This window comes from Diceros bicornis, chromosome 21 (genome assembly GCF_020826845.1).
Source record: "Diceros bicornis minor isolate mBicDic1 chromosome 21, mDicBic1.mat.cur, whole genome shotgun sequence".
NCBI lineage: Eukaryota > Metazoa > Chordata > Mammalia > Perissodactyla > Rhinocerotidae > Diceros > Diceros bicornis.
This window is the reverse complement of record NC_080760.1, coordinates 56,046,726-56,066,339: the sequence shown is the minus strand read 5'-3', so window position 1 is coordinate 56,066,339 and position 19,614 is coordinate 56,046,726. Positions and strand designations below refer to the sequence as shown.

General features: G+C 49.9%; 1 long non-coding RNA gene across 1 annotated transcript; it reads left to right on the top strand.

Annotated features, from left to right (window-relative positions):
- The first annotated feature begins 10,018 nt into the window (after window positions 1-10,018).
- On the top strand, window positions 10,019-14,101 carry LOC131419674 (uncharacterized). The gene is made up of 4 exons (XR_009223318.1): window positions 10,019-10,072; window positions 10,393-10,492; window positions 10,986-11,056; window positions 14,040-14,101. It is a non-coding gene; the product is annotated as an uncharacterized LOC131419674 (long non-coding RNA).
- Window positions 14,102-19,614: the final 5,513 nt, after the last annotated feature.

The window sequence follows — 19,614 nt, the reverse complement described above, 5'->3', positions numbered from 1 at the left end:
AATTAGAAGAAAGTTAAACCACGAACTGCACATCACCCACACAGGAACTGGAATGTAAATGACATTACATAAAATGTATGGGAAAAAACAAAGGAAATTCCATAACCTTAGGTAAGTTTATTGCTAAACATATATATATAGATGAAATAAATTAACCAAATCAAAAGAAAGTAGGAGGAGGAAATTACTAAAGATTAAAAGCTGACATCAGTCACATAGCAAAAAAGCTGAGTGTTGGGGAAAAAACACCAAGTTGATAAATCCCCAAGAGGCCCAATCAGGGTAAAAAGAGATTGCATCAGCTAGGATCCGCCTCTGACTGTGTGAGATGGGGATACAGTGGCTTAGCCACGGGGAGTGTAATGTTTTTATTTTTCCCCAGACCACCGTTCAGAGGTGGATGGTGGAGGCTGGGGTGCAGCCGCGCCCTGGCTCCTGCCATGCGCTCAGCCTCACAGTGGAGACGCAGTCACTCCTCCTCTGGGCTCATTTCTATGTTCCAGGGAGGAAAAAGAGGGAAGAAGCATCAAGGAAGAAAGAAAAATGTCCCCCAAATTCCCCCAGAACTCTGTCACCCGTCCACACATGGCCGCAGGGGAGGCCAGTTGGCACATTGCCATCCCAAACACAGGGCTCTGTCATTCAGGATAACCAGAATGGGTTTCACAAACACAAACACATCACATTAAGAAAGGAAAAGAGCTGTGACCAAGCCATGGAGAGATTTTACAAACTGTAAGAGAACATTATGAAAGTAAACTGGAAGATGTAGAGAAAATGGGTGATTCTGTAACAAAACTTAAATGATCAAAGCTGACCCAAGAAAAGGGAGAAAACAAGAATAGACCAATAAACCATAGAATGAACTGCTAAAAGGGCGCTCAACTCTAACAGTCATGCGAGTCTGTCTAATCTGCCAGGAACTGATGCTTTCTCTGCTAGTCAAACTGTTCCAACCTATGAAAGGAAGGACGTGTTCCTGACGCAGATGACCGAGCTAAAATGCCAAAACCTAGTGAGGGTGGGCACAAAACACTGCGGATCCATTTCACCCACAAACATTGGAAGCCGAAGGACCCTCTCAGGGAAGGTGTGGACCAGTGTTGCCTAACCAAAGGGTGTTGGGACCATGTGGGGGACACTGTGTGTCAGAGGTGGGGCATTATGTGTCCTGCAATGCTGGGCACACCTGCACAGGGTCACTGTCCCACCCCAATGCCAGCAGGACACAGTGATCTGCTGCAGTCGCTTAGACTCCTCCCCTTTGCCAGCGATTAACCTACGCCGGTGGGCTTAGGATGCAGTTTTGGCCAGTTGGGCAAGAGGGGAGACTTCAGGGGGTTCCTGGGAGAGTCCCACAGGAAGAGACCCTGCCTCTCCCGCCCCCAGATGCTGTCATAACCAGGTGCCACACCAAGAACTGGGCGTCCGTCTTGCAATTGTGGGGGACGCCACAGACGTGCTGAGGGTGGCAGGGAACCTTGGCCCTCCTTCTCCTCTGACTCCTGGTTTGGTGAGGGAACAAACCTCCTTTCCATCTCAGTCACTTTGAGCTGGACTTTCTGATATTGGAAACCAAACAATATTGTCCCCACACAATATACAGTAAACATACAACTTGAATAAAAATGAGAGCAAATCAAATCCAGCAGTGTGCTAACATGTGACCTGCCCCCACCAAGCAGCTCCCACATGAGGAATCCATGAGCCAAGGGGGTCTCACCAGCAGATTAACAGGGGAAAAGCTGTGCAGTCATCTTCACATGGCCCCAAAAGCATCTGAACAATTCAGCCACTATGCTGTAAAACCGTCTAAGTAGAACAGGACCAGAAGGAACTACCTAAATTTGATAAAGACAATGTATCAAACACAGATAAAGACTATATTACTATATAACAACTATATTATGAAAGCTTAAAACTATTGCCATTTAAACAAGGAACAAGCTATGAATGTCTGCCACCACCACAATTCTTCCGAGTTGTTTGGTAGTTCTTAGTTAAGGAAGTAATGCAGGAAAACTAAATATTAGGGGAAAGGAGACAAAATTATCTTTGTATTCAGATGACATGATTGCATAATTTTAAATCCCAAGAAATTCAGCCAAAAAACCTATTAGAACTAATTAGAGAATTTGGTAAGGTAGCCAGTTCTAAGCTAACTATGTGTTATGGACTGAATTGTCATCCTCCCCAAATTCATATCCTGAAGCCCTGACCCCCAGTGTGATAGTGTTTGGAGATGGGGGTCTTTGAGAGTTGATGAGGGTTAGATGAGTTTATGAGGGTGGGGACCTAGTGATGGGATTAGTGCCTTTATAAGAAGAGACTCCAGAGCTCTCTCTTCCTCCACCATGTGAGGACACAGTGAGAAGGCGGCCGTCTGCAGCCTGAAAGAGAGTCTGCACCTGGAACGGAATCAGCTGGCACCTTGATCTTGGACATTCAGCCTCCACAACTGTGAGAATATAAATGTCTGTTGTTTAAGTCACCCAGTCTGTGGTATTTTGCTGTGGCAGCCCGAGCAGACTAAGACACTATATAAAGATCAATTGATTTAAAAAAAACCTAGAAATAGAAATTGGAAGTATTTTCATTCATAAATGTGACAAGACTATAAGATGTCTAGGAAGAAATTTAGTAAGAAATATACATGATCTGTGAAATGTATACAATTTTATTGAGCAACTTAAAACCGGACTTGAATAATGGTTACACATACCAGGCACTTTGATGAAAATATGTAATATTATAAACATGCCAGTGCTCCCTAAAGATGACTTAAAGATTTCAGTGTAAACAATTAAACTACTGAAAATGTTAGAAGAAATAGGAGATAATTTTTATAACCTCAGGATTGAAGAAATGTTTTATATAAAAACAGACAATCCAGATGCCATAAAGAAAAAGATTTGAAGATTTTACTATGTAAAAATTTAATATTTCTATACAGCAAAAGACATCAGGAAAAAGTCAAAAGACAAAGAAGAGATTAAAAAGTTGCAGCATATGGGGCAAACAAGGATTAAATACCCCAAATAAAAGAGCTCCTACAAATTGATTTAAGATAGTCAAAGGAAACAACAGACAAGTGAGGAGAGGTCAGGTGTTAGTCTGTATCCAGCCAGGAGAGCGGACTGCGTCCCAGGAATTTCAAAAAGGGGAGACTGAATACAGGAATTGGTATGCAAGTCTGGGAAGGTCTGGAGGAGCAGAGTGGAAGGCGGGATGGCCCCACACCCACCAGGGTGGGCTCAAGTCGATGCTGCCAAACCCAAGAGTCCACACTCTGCCAACACCAATGCTGCTGCTGCTGCCAGAAGCCAGTGGCTTAGCCTTCCTCCACCTCAACTCTCCCACGCGGATCTCACAGGAACCCAGCTGGCAAGGGAGCCTGGGTAAGGTAGTTTTCTGTCTTTTGGCCTCTCTGCTGTAGAGGTGGGTGTAGAAAGCCCAGTGTTGGGCTGGGGACCAACACCAGATATTATCCCACCCAGGAAATAAAGGGTAACACAGTGGGAGTCTGCACTGGGAGTCAGGGAAAGGCAAATCGGGCAACACTGGGATGCCTTTTGTAAGGCACAAGATCATCAGACATTTGAAAGGCTGCTCACACACAGTGCTGCTAAGGATGCGGAAGGCAGGCCTCCAAGGTTTGAAGAGATAAAGCCTTTTAGGAAAGTCCTCTGGAAGACGCTGTTGAAATCTAAAAGATGCACACCCTTTGCTTCAGTGAACCTGCTTTAGGACTCAAGCCTTCTGAAGTAAAAATGTCAGAACTAATACAAAACAAAACACAATAAAACTTGGCTACAACCCCAGCTTTCCCCAGCAGAGGTCTGGACAAACCTATAATGGCATTTCCCTGCTGCAGGATATAACGAAGTTCTTTTAAAATCAGAGCTATATGTAATGATCTAAAGCGAAGTCCATGTCATATTGTTAATCAAATAAAACAAACTGCAGAATAACTTACATGTGGAAAAAATCCCATGTTGTATTTGAAGAAGACAGACGAGGAGGAAAACTCCAAATGCGTCCCTTTGTTGATGTGATTTCCGGGAGCACCAGCCGAGTCTGGCTGGCTGCATCCCCAAGTGGCTTCCTCAGGCCGGCAGTTGGAGAGACGACTTTTTTCTTTACACACTTCTGTATCATGGGACTTGTCACGGCAAGAATTTGAAATTCTTGACACTTTTGAAATTTAAAAAAATTAGAGGGAAAACAAGAGAATGGGAGGTGAAGAAGTGGAGGAGAATGTTGGTGTGAAAAGGCAGAGAAATGGGACAGTAGCTGGAGGGGGACATAGATCAGCAGAAGGCTTTTCACAGACAGGAGACAGCAAGTGCAGATGGGGTGTGCCTTACACTTTTATACAGATCAGTGCTTTGCAGATACGAGCCGATAGGCTCTTTTGTTTTTTAATCTTTTTTTTTTTTTTGAGGAAGAGTGGCCCTGAGCTAACATCTGTTGCCAATCTTCCTCTTTTTCTTTTTTCTCCACAAAGCCCCAGTACACAGTTGTATATCCCAGTTGTAGGTCCTTCTAGTTCTTCTGTGTGGGACCCTGCCTCAGCATGGCTTGATGAGCGGTGAGTAGGTCCATGCCTAGGATGTGAACCAGCGAACTCCGGGCCGCCGAAGGGAAACTCCAGAACTTAACTGCTATGCCACTGGGCCGGCCTTGCCAATAGGCTCTTGATGCAAACGTGAACTTCCAGATTTTTGAATTGGGAGGAAACTTGGGCTCCTTTCTGAACCTCTGCGTGTCCCAGGTGAGGACCCGGAGGTTCTGGATTCACTGACCTGCCCAAGACCCAATGGTCGAGTGGCATGAGCTTGGAGCCAGGACCCTTGGAGCGTCCAGTGCCTTGTACAAACACCAGCCCCTCTCCTGGTGGGGACTGACCATGGGGAATGCCCAAGTGAACCAAAAACGCGCTCAGGAGGAGGTGGTTTAGACAGAGAAATATCAAGAAAGCAGTGGGTTCCAGAAAATTCCTGCCCAGCCTGGATTGGGCCACTTTGATGAGTGTCTCTTCCCCAGGGGGTGCTGAAGAATTTGAGTTTGGGGTCTCTTGGTTCTATCCTCAATGTCAGATGACTTGATGAAAAGTGGTGGCACTTATGGCAACTTTCTTTCCAGTCCCAAGTCTCAATTAGGCAACAGTGCTGACACTGTTTATTTACAATCACATTTTTTTCAAAAGGAGGGGCAGAGGAGGCAGGCTTTGGAGGCACAGGATTGGGTAAAGCCAAAGAATTTAATTACACATTTATCAGTTCACTGTTGTGGCATGCTAACATTTTGGAGTTTTGGTATACACCTGTACTTAGGGGATACACAACATAAATTGAAAAATAAATAACCGTAAAGCACGAAGAGAACATGATGGACTGCTGCGTGTGCGCCCCTTGTCTGTGATGAATGGAGCAACAGGCACCGCAGGACCACAAGGAAGCCTTAATCAATGGTGGTAATAGCTGCCGATGCATCAGCCGTGGGAGGGGGCACTGACGGACACTGGAGAAGAATCAACGGAACGTGAAAAATGAATTGTTTGTAAATACAATCGACAATTTTGTGTTCGTGAGAAAGCCATCCATCATGTGGAAACCACCTTTGGTGAAAGATGCACCTGGCTTCTTGGTGAGACGGGGCAATCAATCCCACCCAAGTCATGGGGCTGCTCAGGGCTGTCAAAGGCCCCAGAGAACAGACACACATATTTATTCTTATTTGAAGACAAGTTGAGAGTCATTTGGGGGAAATAAAAGAAGAGCCGCCAAGAGCACTGGCCTGCAGTGGACACAATATGAAAAGCCACTTAGGAGCAGAGAGAACTCTTTAGAGCTCCCTTCTTCATGGCGCCTTGCCCAGAGACCCTGGCAGGAGGTGGCTCTGTGGGCCCTGAATGCCCACCACACTCCAGAACCTTCCCAGGCCATGTCTGTGCTCTCATCTGTCCTGGACACGAAGGTGCTGAGTGTGCACATGGGGAGGGAGGGAGAAGTCTTGCTCTGAGCAAGGAAGGTGGCTTGCCTACTGGCTTCTGGGGAAAAGGCACTTTTTGGGGAAGAGGTCCAAGGAAAGAAGGGGCGAGAAATTATTGTCCTTGTAAATTTGGCAGAGTGGCCTGGCTCCATGGGCATTTTTCCGGCCACTTTGGGGAACTGGTTTCATCCTTATAACTGCAAGGCGAGGGTGTCCGGAGGTGCCCCAGAGCGTTGGTGTCAGTAGTTGGCATTTACGGGTCTGATCACAGGCAGGCAGCTGGGAGCACCGGCATGTTTTCCACCACTGGAGCTTCCCCTCAACTCTCTGGGGTGGGTCCTACTGCCAAAGGCCCACCTTGGGCTGGGGGGTGGCCGGGGGCTCTGGAGGGGCAGTGGTCAGGCAGTGAACATGTTTGAAAGTTTGCTGATGGATTCCACATGGGCTGTGAAGAATGACACCACAACTCTGGCCTGAGCAACATGGAGAAGGACAGTGCGACCACCGGATGGGGGCGATTTGAGGAGGAACAGGCTTGCGCAGATGGAGAGCTCGGTTTTGGAACGTTGGGTTGGAGCTGTCCATCAGGTGGCCCGGTGGAGACGTGGAGCAGGCTGCTGAGCTGGAGCCAGGGGTGAAGCTGCGGGCAGAGCCATGTGTGGGGTATGCGCCGAGCAGTCACTAGAGAACAGTCATGGAGAGAGGGCCAGGCAGTTCACCATAGTGGTCAGGAAGAGGAGGGGCAGCCTGGAGCAGCAGGGACTGGGCCAGATAGCACCCAGAGACCCAGGGAGGGACGACGTCCAAGGACAGCCAGGGACCATTACATCATCTGGTGCTGCTGACAGTCAGCAGGCAGAGGCTGGCAAACGTGGTGGAGGTCAGCGGAGACCTTGCCAGGAGCGGTTGCGGTGAGTGTGTGGATGAAAGGCTGCTTTGACGGGGATCAAAAGTGAGCCGGAGGAGAGGAAGTGGACACACATCTGCGGAGTTCTGCACCAGGGGGAGCAGAGAACTGGTGCTACACCTGGTTGTGGGGTCAGGAGAAGGCCGAGGGGCTGGCTGGCCTTTAACAGAGGTATGAATAGTTCAACCACAGTAACAGGAGAAGGCAGAGGAATGGGGACACAGGCAGAGCACACGTGGGGTTGGGAGGGTAGGGATGCTCCCTGTGGACTGTTTCTATGTGTCTGTGACGTAGGAAGCTAGGCCCCCACTGAGAGTGGGCTGAGGAGGGGTGCTGGAGGTTGCAGGAGGGGAGGAGGAAGTTGGGCTAAGGACAGGCGGTGGGGCTTCCTGGCAGAGCAGGGGGCCCAGCTGGTGTGTGGCTGCTCAGAAGGCGGACAGCTGGGTTTAACCAGGGTTTGCAGCAGGGTGAGAGGGCACGGGCAGTGGAATGACGCCTAGGATAATGATTGTCCTCACTGATAGCCTGTGACACGCAGAAGAAAAAAACCTTAATTCTAAGGACTCATTCATTTGTGACCTAATCCAGAAAAATTCAGATTCTGGATGAAGGTAACTGATGTCACTACTGAATACCTTGTTGTCAGACAGTTTGGGATATAATTTATAAAATATTTTTGACACTTGCCCAGCCGGTCAACTGACAACAACAAGGCTCTTATATTTTATAATGAATGCTTCCGTTGCATCTTACAGAGATTACTGGCCCTCGGTGGGCCAGATGGCTCACGGGGCAGGGAGGCCTGTGGGAAGCTCAACGCCTCCGTCCAGTGGGAGATGGCAGTGAGGATGGCCAGCTGAGGATGGTAGGAGGTGGGGATGAGAGGAGTTGAGGGTGGCACTCAGGGTTCCAGTTTGCCTGACCAGGTGGGTGGGGCTGTCTTCTGACCCTAAAACCCTATCACAGGAAAACCACCTAAAAACATACACTCAAGGAAAACAGAGGAGGCTATTACAAACACGCTCCCTTACTTTACAATTTGGTTGTTTTATAAGTTCTAGTGCCTTTGTTAGAGGTTATTAAAGATGCCATTCCTGCCTTCTTAACAAATGGAACTTAGGTAAATAGCTGTTTTCCTGCTTTGGTGAATAATGGCCAGACGGAAGCCTTCTGTCGTGCAGACGGCTCACACTGCCAGCCGAGTGTGCGCTGCGGAAACTTTGCATAAAGATGGCATCTAATCTACAATTGCGCCTGGATTTGCTAGAGCCCTACAGAGGCTGAACTCATTTTATTCAGAACGCCACAGGAACAATAACCAAAAAAGGATACCATGAAGGCAACATCTATCATATGCTTCTTAAAAAACCCCATTGTCAGCATCAGTGACAATGGCATTACCGCTCAGCCACCGAGATTAAAAATTAGTCATACGTGGAAAATAGAAACAGTTTTTCAGGGAGAAGGAAGCTTTGGTTCCACTGAATAATGCCCCGTTTTTGCTTGGTAAATAAATGATGCATATTTTCTGATGATACATATTTTTGAGGGTAGCTGTGTCTAGGTGGTCCCCAATTTGGGGTAAGAGCCTTGCGTCCACGTCTGAGGACCCCAAGGCCGGTGGGGTCTAACCATGAGCTGAGCACGGAGCCCGCGGGAGCCAGGGTCCGAGTCCGGGAGCGGGTGCTCATCCCGGGCTTTCCCGCCTCTACGCCCCCTCCTCCAGCCCCTCCACGGAGGGCCCAGCTCCGCCCCACCGTCCGGTGAACGCTGAGCCAGGGGCCTGCACAGGCGCCCGGCCGTCTGGCTCCCGACCACACGCTTCGTCACCCCAGGCCCAGCAGCACGTGCGCAGTTTGGTTCGCGGGACACCGCGGGCGGTGGCGTCCGCGCCCCTCGTAGGGAGCCCCGCGCATGCGCCCCAACCCGCGCAGCCCCGCCCCCGTCCGCCTTCCCAGCGGCCCACGCGGCAGCGTCGAGGCGCAGCACGTGGTGGCGGCGGTTGCGCACGCGCGGCCTAATCTCGGGTGGCAGGGTGACGTTGGGGCTCTTTTGTGGCTGCTTTGTGGTGGAGGGGGAGGCCCAGGGCCCTTGGAGAGCCGCGGAGGAGGTAAGACCCGGCCTGAGGGCGCAGGGGCCGGCGCGGGGGGTGGGGGGGGGTGGGTAGAGCCTGGAGGGGGCTCCGGCCGTGCCCTTGGCGACCCCGTCCCCTCGGTGACCCCGTTCCCCTTGGGGTGTCTGTTCCCCTCCGCGTGCCCTCTTCTTTCAGTAACCACCCCCTTCTCTACACAACTCCGTGGCCCCCTGGGCCTCCTGCCCCAGCCCTGCTCCTGACCAGCTCCCCTGCCGGAGCATAGGAAGGAGCCTAGACAAGCCCTCACAGGCAGAAATTCCGTCACGTCCCCGAGGGCTGCCCCCCCCAGGGGGCGCTTTGGATGTGCCAGCCCTCCCCCCTGCGCTAAAGGGCTTCCTGCCCGGCCCCTAAATCTCCAGCTCCGCTCACCTTAGGGCCTCGGTTATCCACTGAGTTCTGATCCGCCCTCCTCATTATCACCTTGCTAGTGTTCGTCTTGTAACACCTCGAGTTTACAGCTTTTTTACTTTTTCCTTTGGTCTGACGCGTCTAAAGCGATAAGTACTCAGCTAGAGTTGGCAAACGGGGTGTTTTCAGTGGAGTCTGTGCCTGAATTCAAAATACTTAATTGTGATATTTAAAAAGAGAAACATGATGACACATAAAACCCGAGAAAATGCTCAAGACCTGTTAGCTGAACCTGTTCCTAGAGAGACTAATTGTATAGTAATGGGGGTCAAGAATGAATACCATCTACTGACTCTCAGAACCAGTGGGGACCTCATGAGCTGAGTGCCTTTGCTGTGCTCTTAGTTGTGGCTTGAAGTGAATTGCTGTGTTTTAGATGTAGAGTCAGCCGCCTGGGCCACCAGCTGCAGCCACAACGGGCTATAGAGGGTCCCTGCTGCATGGGTCCAGGCTTGCCTCCTTTAGAACTGAGCTGCCGCTTGCCCTGGGGTCCTCAGTGATGCATCCCCGCCCTGTGTGTTTTCTTACAGTTGGGGATTCGCAGTTACAGACCAAGAAGAGGCGATGGGAGATGGTCAGGCGTCGGATTTGAAGCAGTTTTCTGTGAAGGATAAGGTTGGCCTCACGAGGTAATGGAATACTGTTGGGACGAAGAAGTGGCCTTTGCTGGGCGAGTTGTGATTTTTGTTAAGGGCCCGGCTCAGCACTTGTAACAGCGGAATCTAATTGACCCCATCCCTACACTGGTGGAAGATGGGATGGGAGTACCAGACACAGCCCAGGTAGCTTCGAGCAGGGAGTCTGGTATCAGACTGGAGAAGGAGAGGGAGGAGGCGATCTTATAGCTTTTCTGTGAGGTTTGTGTTTCTTCCAGTCAAAGACATCATTTCAGTGTTGCCTTTGCATTTCTTCCCTTGGGAGTCATGTGAAAATATTTCTTTGATTAAAGGAAGAGGGAGAATACTGAGCAGTTGAAGCTGGAAAACTCAAAGAAACAGAAATTGAAGGAGCCAAACCAAAAAAATCAGGGAAGATGTGGGGAAGACCAGGTTTGAATTTTTTATTTACTGTTAATGTTTCATTTTTAAACTCACAGTCTTCAATATGTTGCATTCTTCATGTTTTTTACCCATAAGTCTTTCCATGTTTTCATGTCATTTTGATAAAATTTGAGGTGTGTACTCTATGTTCATGGTAAGGGACCTTTATCTCCCCCAGTTTCAGCAGGTGCGCTGCTCTCCGTGTTGTGCGTGGGGTGGACTCCGTCCTGGGATAGTGGGTTTGGTTTCTCACCACTCAGGAATTTTTGACTCTGCTGCCACTGTCCTCTCGCTGAGTTCTAGGGAACAGGCAGCCGCTGTCTGGGGGTCAGGGTGGCCCAGACCTGATCTGCTCACATCCTGAGTGTCACGTTTCGTCTTCCCAAGGGCCACATGCGGGACGCATTGGGGTGGTCTCCTTAGCATTTTAACAGCAGTTCTAACCATTTATCGTGACATGGATGTGCTCTCAGTAAATAAACTGTTACCTTGTGACTTGTAGCAGTGCTTGAAAGAAGAAAGTACATTCTCCGTTTCGAAAGAAAATCCAGGCCAGAGTAATGTTATCATCAGGTAAGGTTTGTTCTCTGTCCCTCTCCTCTGAAGGGGGAGGACGTGGGGATGGTGAGGAAGTGTGGCAAGCGCAGTGGGAGGGGTAGTGACATCTCCTTCTGTCCTCAGACTCTGGCCTTTACAGGGCATTTGGGACCTGTGCTCTCGGTTTTTATTGTCTTTGCCTTCACTCAGATGGAAGTTAGGAGTCCAGTAGAACTGTAGAATGGTGGGGAATGGGAGCTGCTGTCTGACACGAGGAAATCAGTCTCTCTCTCTTTTTTTTTTTTTAAAGATTTTATTTATTTATTTTTCCCCCCAAAGCCACAGTTGATAGTTGTATGTCATAGTTGCACATCCTTCTAGTTGCTGTTTGTGGGACGTGGCCTCAGCATGGCCGGAGAAGCGGTGCATCGGTGCGCGCCCAGGATCCGAACCCGGGCCTCCAGCAGCGGAGCGCGTGCACTTAACCGCTAAGCCACAGGGCTGGCCCAGGAAATCAGTCTCTTGCACATTTGTATGAGAGCCGGAGGTGGAGGCTAATGTCCTAAGGACCGGCCGTCCCTCAGCTGCCATTGGTCCTTTTTTTGGTTTGATTTTGTTTTAAATAAATGATCTTGTCAGAACTAATTGTAAACTTGGTAACCATCAGTGTAACCACAGCTTTTTCAAAGGACAGAACCAGAACAGCTAAGAAGGCGCTGGGCACACAGTCGGTGCCGAACGCTCTTGACCTCTCCTCGCTGTTTTCTGCTGCTGTCTTGTATCAGGTGATAGTGTAAAAAGCTCCCTTTGTCCAGCAGAACAAAGAAAAAACCCGAGGGAAAAAACTGTAGTAGGTTTTGCTTTTGAAAAATTTGATGCTGCAGACGAATCCATGGCTGGATGAGAGAGTTTGTCTGTCGGTTCACGGTGAGTGGAATGGAAGTTTTAGAATCAGCTAGCTTGAGCTATTTGTTTTAAATAGCATTTCCATTTTTGAACGAAGCACCTGGCCTTGGAATACAGGAGTTGTTTAATTTGGTGTTTGCTCTGAGTCACCTCAAACCCTGCTTACTAGTATCTTGTAATCTGCTCGCCCGGGAGCAGGTGAGCCATTTGCTGCTTCAGCTCGCTTCCCGCCGTCTCCACCACGGCCATGCCGCGAGCTGAGTGTTCACGTCTACGAGGGCACGTGAGGACACAGGCTCACGCAGTCCACGCTGCAGCTTTGTTCAGGTTGCAGAAATTGGGATTTTTATGGTGAAATATCCCAAGTGTTAAAACGTTGCTGCAATTTTACAAAAATGCTTGGCCAGCCGAATAGAAATGTGTGCGGCTCAGATTTAGCTCGTGGGCTACCAGTGTGCAGCCTCTGTGCTGTGGACAGAGGCCGGACTTCCCGCTGTGCCTGGAGTTCTGTCCAGCTCTTCTTTTCTCTCATGGAAAATTTCAGAAAGTTATGGAAACTTTCCTTTTGTGTTTTTTTAGTTGTGGTAAAATCTATATAATATAAAATTCATCATCTTAACCATTTTCAGGTGTACAATTCAGTGATACTAAGTACATGCACAAACTTGTGCAGCCATCACCACTATCTAATAATTCCAGAACTTTTTCGTCACCCCGAAAGGAGACCACATACCCCTGATTTCTCTCTTCCCCAGCCCCTGACAACCACTAGTCTGCTTTCTATTTCTATGGATTTGCCTATTGTGGATATTTCATATAAGTGAATCATATAATATTTGTCTTTTTGTGTCTGGCTTCTTTCACTTAGCAAGTTTTCAGGATTTGTCCACATGGTGGCATGTATCAGTACTTCCTTCTTTTTTATGGCTAAAAATATTCTATTCTATGGATAGACTACTTTTTGCTTCTTCATTCCTCTGTTGATGGACTTTTTGGGTTGTTTCCACCTTTTGGCTGTTGTAAATATTGCTGCTGTGAACGTGCACACACAAGTATTTGAATATCTAGGAGTGGAATTGCTGGGTCTTAAGGCAGTTTTACGTTTGCCTTATTGAGGAACTGCCAGACTGTTTTCCTGACGGCTCCACCGTTTTATATTCCCACCAGCATGTACAAGGAATTCAGTTTCTTCACTTCCTTGTCAACAGTTGTTATTTTCTTTCTTTCTTTCTTTCTTTTTTTTTTTGTGAGGAAGATCAGCCCTGAGCTAACATCCATGCCAATCCTCCTCCTTTTGCTGAGGAAGATGGGCCCTGAGCTAACATCCGTGCCGGTCTTCCTCCACTTTATGTGGGACACCGCCACAGCATGGGCTAGACGACCGGTACGTCAGTGCACGCCCAGGATCTGAATCTGGGCCGCCAGCAGCGGAGCGCTCACACTTCACCGCTATGCTGCGGGGCTGGCCCCAACAGTTGTTATTTTCTGTTTTTTTGCTGTGGCCGTCCTAGTGGGTGTGGCGTGAACTGTTTGTGGGTAGTCTGCCAGCTGATGAGTGGGCACGCCTGGCCCCCAGAACCTAGTGCCTGGTCCCCCTGGCTGGGCCCCATTTCCCGGCACGTGTTGGAGTGGCGCTCTGTGCTGTGCCTGCTCAGGCCGCTTGTATCTGGTCATCTCTCTGTTCAGTTTGGGTTTTGTGTCTAAATATATTTTCTCACACTTACTACTTCTTTAAAAGTTACTTTTGAAGGATCGTTTTTTCCAAATTGATGATTCCCCGGCAGTTGTAGTATTGACAGGGGCAGAGGTGGACCTGGGGGTGACAGGGAGCTGGCTTTGCCATCCCCCCTTCCCGCGGCCCCAGGAGGGCTCTTGTAGGTGGGAGATGCCCAGAAATGCTTTCGCAGCTTCGGCCACCTGGAGCTGGGCTCATTTGCCCCACTGCTCGTGGATTTACTGTTGTATTTACCAAACGTGTTTTAAAAAGAGAAAAGTTCATTGAAGAGATTAGAGACCTCTAGAAGGTTGTCTTGAATCTTTCCCCGTTTTTAAAATGGCAGGCTTTCTAAGTGAGCAGTGGATTTACATATTTATGTATAAATTTGTATTCTAGGTTTGTACAGACCACCAAGCCAGTGAAGACGAATAACCATGAAAAGCCATCCAAGAAAAAAGGCCAAGTAAGCGTCTTGAAGTGTGACTCTCAGGCACACTTTCAGTGATTTATAAGCACTCATGCTTGGCGTGATGTTCATTCTTGCAAATGTCAGATGACAGTGAATGAACGTAGTGTCTAACTTCCTAATAGGAATTTGTTGTGGAATAAGTCGGTAGAGCCTGTATGTGGGCAGTGGCTTTGGAACAGTTCCTCCTCCCCGTACCCTTCCTTGATGGTGTTTGTACCTGGGGGCGGCTGAGCTGGGTTGGGTGGAAGATGGTGATGTGGCCTGTGCCTGCGCCAGAGCGGGGAGCAGCCCCAAGCCTGCCGTGCGTGGCCCTCTGTTCCACTCCTGACAAGGGCTCAGACACCAAAGCCTCTTTCCAAAGCTCAAGCGGAGGCAATTAGAAACACGCGGCCTTGGTTTGTGAGCCCTTCTGAGGCAGTCCCTGTGGGGAACGGCAGGCTGTTCGCCGTGTGTCTTGTGAAGCCCTCCCTGCAGGGTTGCGTGTGCTCTCTGGTCCCTTTGCCTCCCTGTGAGCTCCGTGTGGTGGCCAGGTCGCCTCCTCATGGGCCTCCCTTCTCCTCTCTGACCTGGGGCGGGCGCTGCCTGTGGTGGGTGGCTCACTCATGGCGTGTTTTCTCTGTTCTGGGCAAGGTTCTGAGGCCACGAGGAGGCCCTGGAGATGAGATGAAGCTGGTCCTTGGTGGATGTGAGATGGTCCCTGAGGACGGTACCCTGCAGGCTGTGCCTGGCAGGAAGGAAGGCGCGAAGGCCCTGCTGCCCAGCACCCTCGGAGAGGGAGACAACAAGCAAGGAGACGCTACCCAGGGAAGGGACGTGGTGAAAATGAAAAACAAACAGAAGAAAACTAAAGAAAAAAAATTGGAAGAGAAGAGGCTGAAAGGGCTTGAGGAGAAATGTGCTGGGAGATGTACAAAGGCATCAAGGCTGGAGAAGGACCGCGGGGACACCAGCCGCAGGAGGAAGAGACCTAAGGAAAGGGGGGGTGGGCTGGCAGCCAGAGAAGAGGGGGAGCAGAGTGGGAACAAGGAGACAGGAGCGGGGAACCCCAAAGAAGGAACCCAGGTGGTGGACGGAGAACTAGCTACGACAGGGAGGGAAAAGGTGGAAGGGTCAGTGGAGAGGAGACAGGCAGGAGGTGAGGATGGAGAAGAGGGGGAAGGCAAGGGGGCTGATGGGGTGACGGAAGGGGCACGTGAAAGATTGGGTGGGAGCATCCAGGTGGGAGGGGAGACGCAGAGTGACAAGTCCAAGTTGCAGACGAGGGGTCCTAGAAAAGACAGGAGAAGGAAGATGGACACTGCAGGCAGGGAGGGGTCCTGGGGAGTAAAGAATCGGAGACGGGGAGATGAGCAGGAGAGAGTGTGGCGCACGGAGGAGGGGAGCGTGCAGTGTGGACGTGGGCGTGGCCCTGTGGGGCAGGACAGAGACAGGGAGGAGGGGCTCCCTGGCACTGCCCCCAGGCTGGGAAGCCTGCCAAGGAAGAAGACACGAGAAGAGAAGAAGCTGACAGAAGAGCAGAAGCGGGGCGGCGTGAGGCGGGGCCAAGGCGAGGAGCAGCTGGTCGGAGGAGGCGTGGGGACGTGCGGAGGGAGAGCAGAGAAAGGGGCCGTGGAGGCTGCGAAAGGGCAGGAGAAGGAGGGAGCAGGCCAGTGGAAATGGTACGTCCTGCCCCCGCCTGTGCCATCCCCTCACAGCCCAGGGACCTCCTGGCAGCTCTCTGGGTGGGCGTGGGTGGAGGGGGTGTGGACACTCAGTGCTGGCCCTGCTGCCAGCCAGAGGCTGCGGGAGAGGCGTGGTGGGCAGCTCTCGGACGCCCGAGTGCAGGGGCAGCTTTGGAAATGTGGGTTTTAGGGGTGAGAGCAGCCTCCATGAAGCGCTCGCTGTGTCTGCGTTGCTTTTGGCCAGTCCTTGATGAGGTCAGTACTGTTATCTACATTTTTCAGATGAGGAAACCATGGTACAGAGAAGTTAAGTGACTTGCCCAGGGTCATGCAGCCACTTAGCAGAGGAGCAGACATTGGACCTCTTAACCAAGTTACCTTAACCATTACACCTGCGCTGGCCCACGTGGCAGCTGGCAACCAGCAGCTGGCCGTGGTGATGAGGGCCTGACACGTGGCTGGTCCAGCTGAGATGTGGTGTGGGTGTGAAGTGCACCCTGATTTCAAAGACTTAGAGAATGTAAACGGACTCATTCATTTTTTACATTTGTTACACGTTGAAATGACAATATTTTGGATACATTGGTTGAAATTAAGTGTATTGTTAAAGTTAAATTCACCTTTTCTTTTGGAAACGTGGCTTCTAGACAATTTAAAATCCACATGTGGCATGTGTCACATTTCTGCTGGACAGCGCTGCCTCATACCCTGTGAAGGGGTGTGGAGGAAACCACCAGTGGGTCTGCCGGCTTTGGGGTCAGAAAGGTCTTTATTGGTATCAGCTCCCACATTCAGCAGCTGTTTGATTCTGGGGAGATTACTTAAATTTTCTGAGCCTTGTTTCTCTTGTTCGTGAAATGGGGTTACTGGTACCTGCTGTGTGGAGTTGCTGTTAAGTATGAGGACACACGTGAAGGGTTATGAAGTGCTGGGTGAGATGGTCTTTCTCTGTGGGGCTGATTCACATTTCCCTAATGCCTAATAAGGGTGAGCATCTTTGCGTGTCCTTAGTGGCCATTTGTACGTCGTCTTTGGAGAAATGTCTGCTCAGATCCTTTGCCCATTGTTAATTAGGTTGTCTTTTTATTGTTGAGTTGTAAGCGTTCTTTGTATATTCTGGCTACTGGACTCCTATCAGATACATGATTTGCAAACATTTTCTCCCTTTCTGTGGGTTGTCTTCTCGCTTTCTTGATGGTGTCCTTTGAAGCATAAAAGTTTTTTTTAACTTTGATGAGTCCGATTTAGTTGTTTTATCTTGGTTGCTTGTACTTTTGATATCATTTTAGAAAACTTTAATCCAGGGTCATGAAGATTTATACCTACGATTTTTTCTGAGAGTTTTATAGTTTTAGTTTTAGGTCTGATCCATTTTGATTTCACTTTTGTGTGTGGTGCCTAAGCGCATTTTTCGCACGTGGATGGTCCAGCAGCATTTGTTGAAAAGACTGTTCTGGGCCGGCCCTGTGGCTTAGCGGTTAAGTGCTCGCGCTCCACTGCTGGCGGCCCGGGCCCGGATCCCGGGCGCCCACCGACACGTCGCTTCCCGGCCATGCTGAGGCCACGTCCCACATACAGCAACTAGAAGGATGTGTACCCATGACATACAACTATCTACTGGGGCTTTGGGGGGAAAAAAATTAATTAATTAAAAAAAAAAAAAGAAAAGACCGTTCTTTTCTTGAGTGGTATTGGCACCCTTGGGGAAAATCACTTGACCGTAGATGTCTGGGTTTATGTCTGGACTCGGTTCTACTCCATTGATTCGTGTGTCCGTCCTTAGGCCAGCACTACACTGTCGTGATGACTGAAGCTTTATAGTAAGTTTTGAAGTCGGAATGTGTGAGTCCTCTTAGTTCTTCTTTTCCAGGATTGTTTTTGCTATTCTAGATCCCTTATATTTCTATATGAATTCTAGGATTGGGTTGTCAATTTCTGCAAAGAAGCCAGCTGGGATTTTGGTGGGCATTGGGTTGTGTCTGTCAATCACTTTGGGGAATATTGTCATCGTAGCAAAATGAAGTCTTCCAATCCTTAACATGGGATGACTTTCTATTTATTTATATCTTCTTTAATTGCTTTCAGCAATGTTTTGTAGTTTTCAGCATACAAGTCTTTCACCTCCTTGGTTAAATTTATTCCTAGCTGTCTTACTTTTTTGGTGCTATTGTAAATGGAGTCATTTCTTGATTTTCTTCTCAGGTTGTTCATTGCAGGTGTAAAGAAACAAGACTGATTTTTGTATGTTCATCTTATGTCTTGGAACTTTGTTGAATTCATTTATTAGATTTAGTAATTGTTTTGTAGACTCTTTTAGGTTTTCTGTATATGAGATCCTGCCATCTGCAGGTAGAGACCGTTCGCTTTTCCTTTCCCCGCTGGGTGCCGTCTGTTTCATGTTCTTGTCTGTGCTCCAGTTCCTCCTCCAGGACCGCAGTGAAGAGCGGTGTGAGTGCACACGTCCTTGTCTGCTTCTGATGCTGGGGAAGGGTCCGGTCTGTCACCTTTAAGTATGATGTGGCTGCAGGGTTTGTAGCTTCTTTCTCAGGTTGAGGAAGTTCCCTTCTGTTCCTAGTGTGTTGAGTGTGTTTTCTGTTTTTATCGTGAAAACCTGTTGGATTTTGTCAGGTGCTTTTTTGGCATATATTTAGAGATCTTACGGTTTCTGTCCCACCACGTTCCCATTTACAAAACCTGAGCAGTCTGCATTTGAAAGCAAAGTCGCCGCAGGATTCTGTTGCAGGAATGGTGGGCCTGTGCTAGAATTTCCTTCCCGGTTTTAGAAGGCTTATAAGAGAGAATATATGCAGACCTCTACACACACCTGGCATAAGGTAGTCTGTCAGGAGCGTCGCTGCTGCTGTCCCAGTGTGTGTCTGGTACCGCCACCATGGCCGCCTGGGTACTGAGATCCAGCCATTGCAGCCATGCAGCTCCGTGCCAGTGCTTCCAGCCATGAGGTGGCAGTGGGAATTGAAGAACTGGGGGCAGTAGTGAGGGTTACTGAGGGTGTGCAGGTGGGCTTGTCTCTGTTATATGTCCCCTAGGTGATCACAGCGCGCATGCCAGGGCCTGCTGTGTGCTCTGGGTGCATGTGTGCACTCGTCTGTTTCCCACAGTCCTTCAGCCCCATTTTGCAGAGACTGAGATGCAGCAGAGTCAGGTACTGCCCGAGGTCGACACGTGGCCGGGCTATGTGGCCAGCTGGCTCAGGGCCCGGTGGGCGCCGTCTCCCTCTCCTGACCAGGACCTGCTCTAGAGGGCTTGTAGCTTGGCCACACTGCCCAGGGGGGAGGTGGGGGTCAAACCCAGGGACTGTGAGTGCATGGAGGGAGGTTTCAGCGGTGGCGCAGGGGTGAGGGGTGAGGGGCTGATCGGCGGGGATTGGACTTGTAGGGACAGTTGTCAGAAGGGACCTCCTTGGGGAGGCCACCTGGGCCTGGATGGAAGGCGTGTCTGTGTTCTGGCTGTGTTGGCGTCTTGTCCATTGTGCCCTCACGCAGCTTCACTTGTCTGTGGCGCAGTACGGCCCTCCGACAGCCTGGAGGGCCCGTGATGCACAGGGCGAGCGTGTTTGTGGAGGACCCACGGGGTGCCCTTAGGACCCCTGCGGGGCAGGGAATGTGGCGTTCTAGTGCTGAAAACCGTGCTCCTTGGTGTTATGCGGCGCCCCTCCCAGGGCGGCCTTTGTGGGAGCCTCGGGCTGGTCGTGTGGCCCGTGTAAGCGTCCCAGCAGCTCTGGGCCAGGATGGGGACAGAGGGGGCGGGACTGGACTTGGATCCAGGGCCCGCGCATCAGGAGACTGGACTGAGTGCAAAGGGAAACAGGGACGAGGGGACA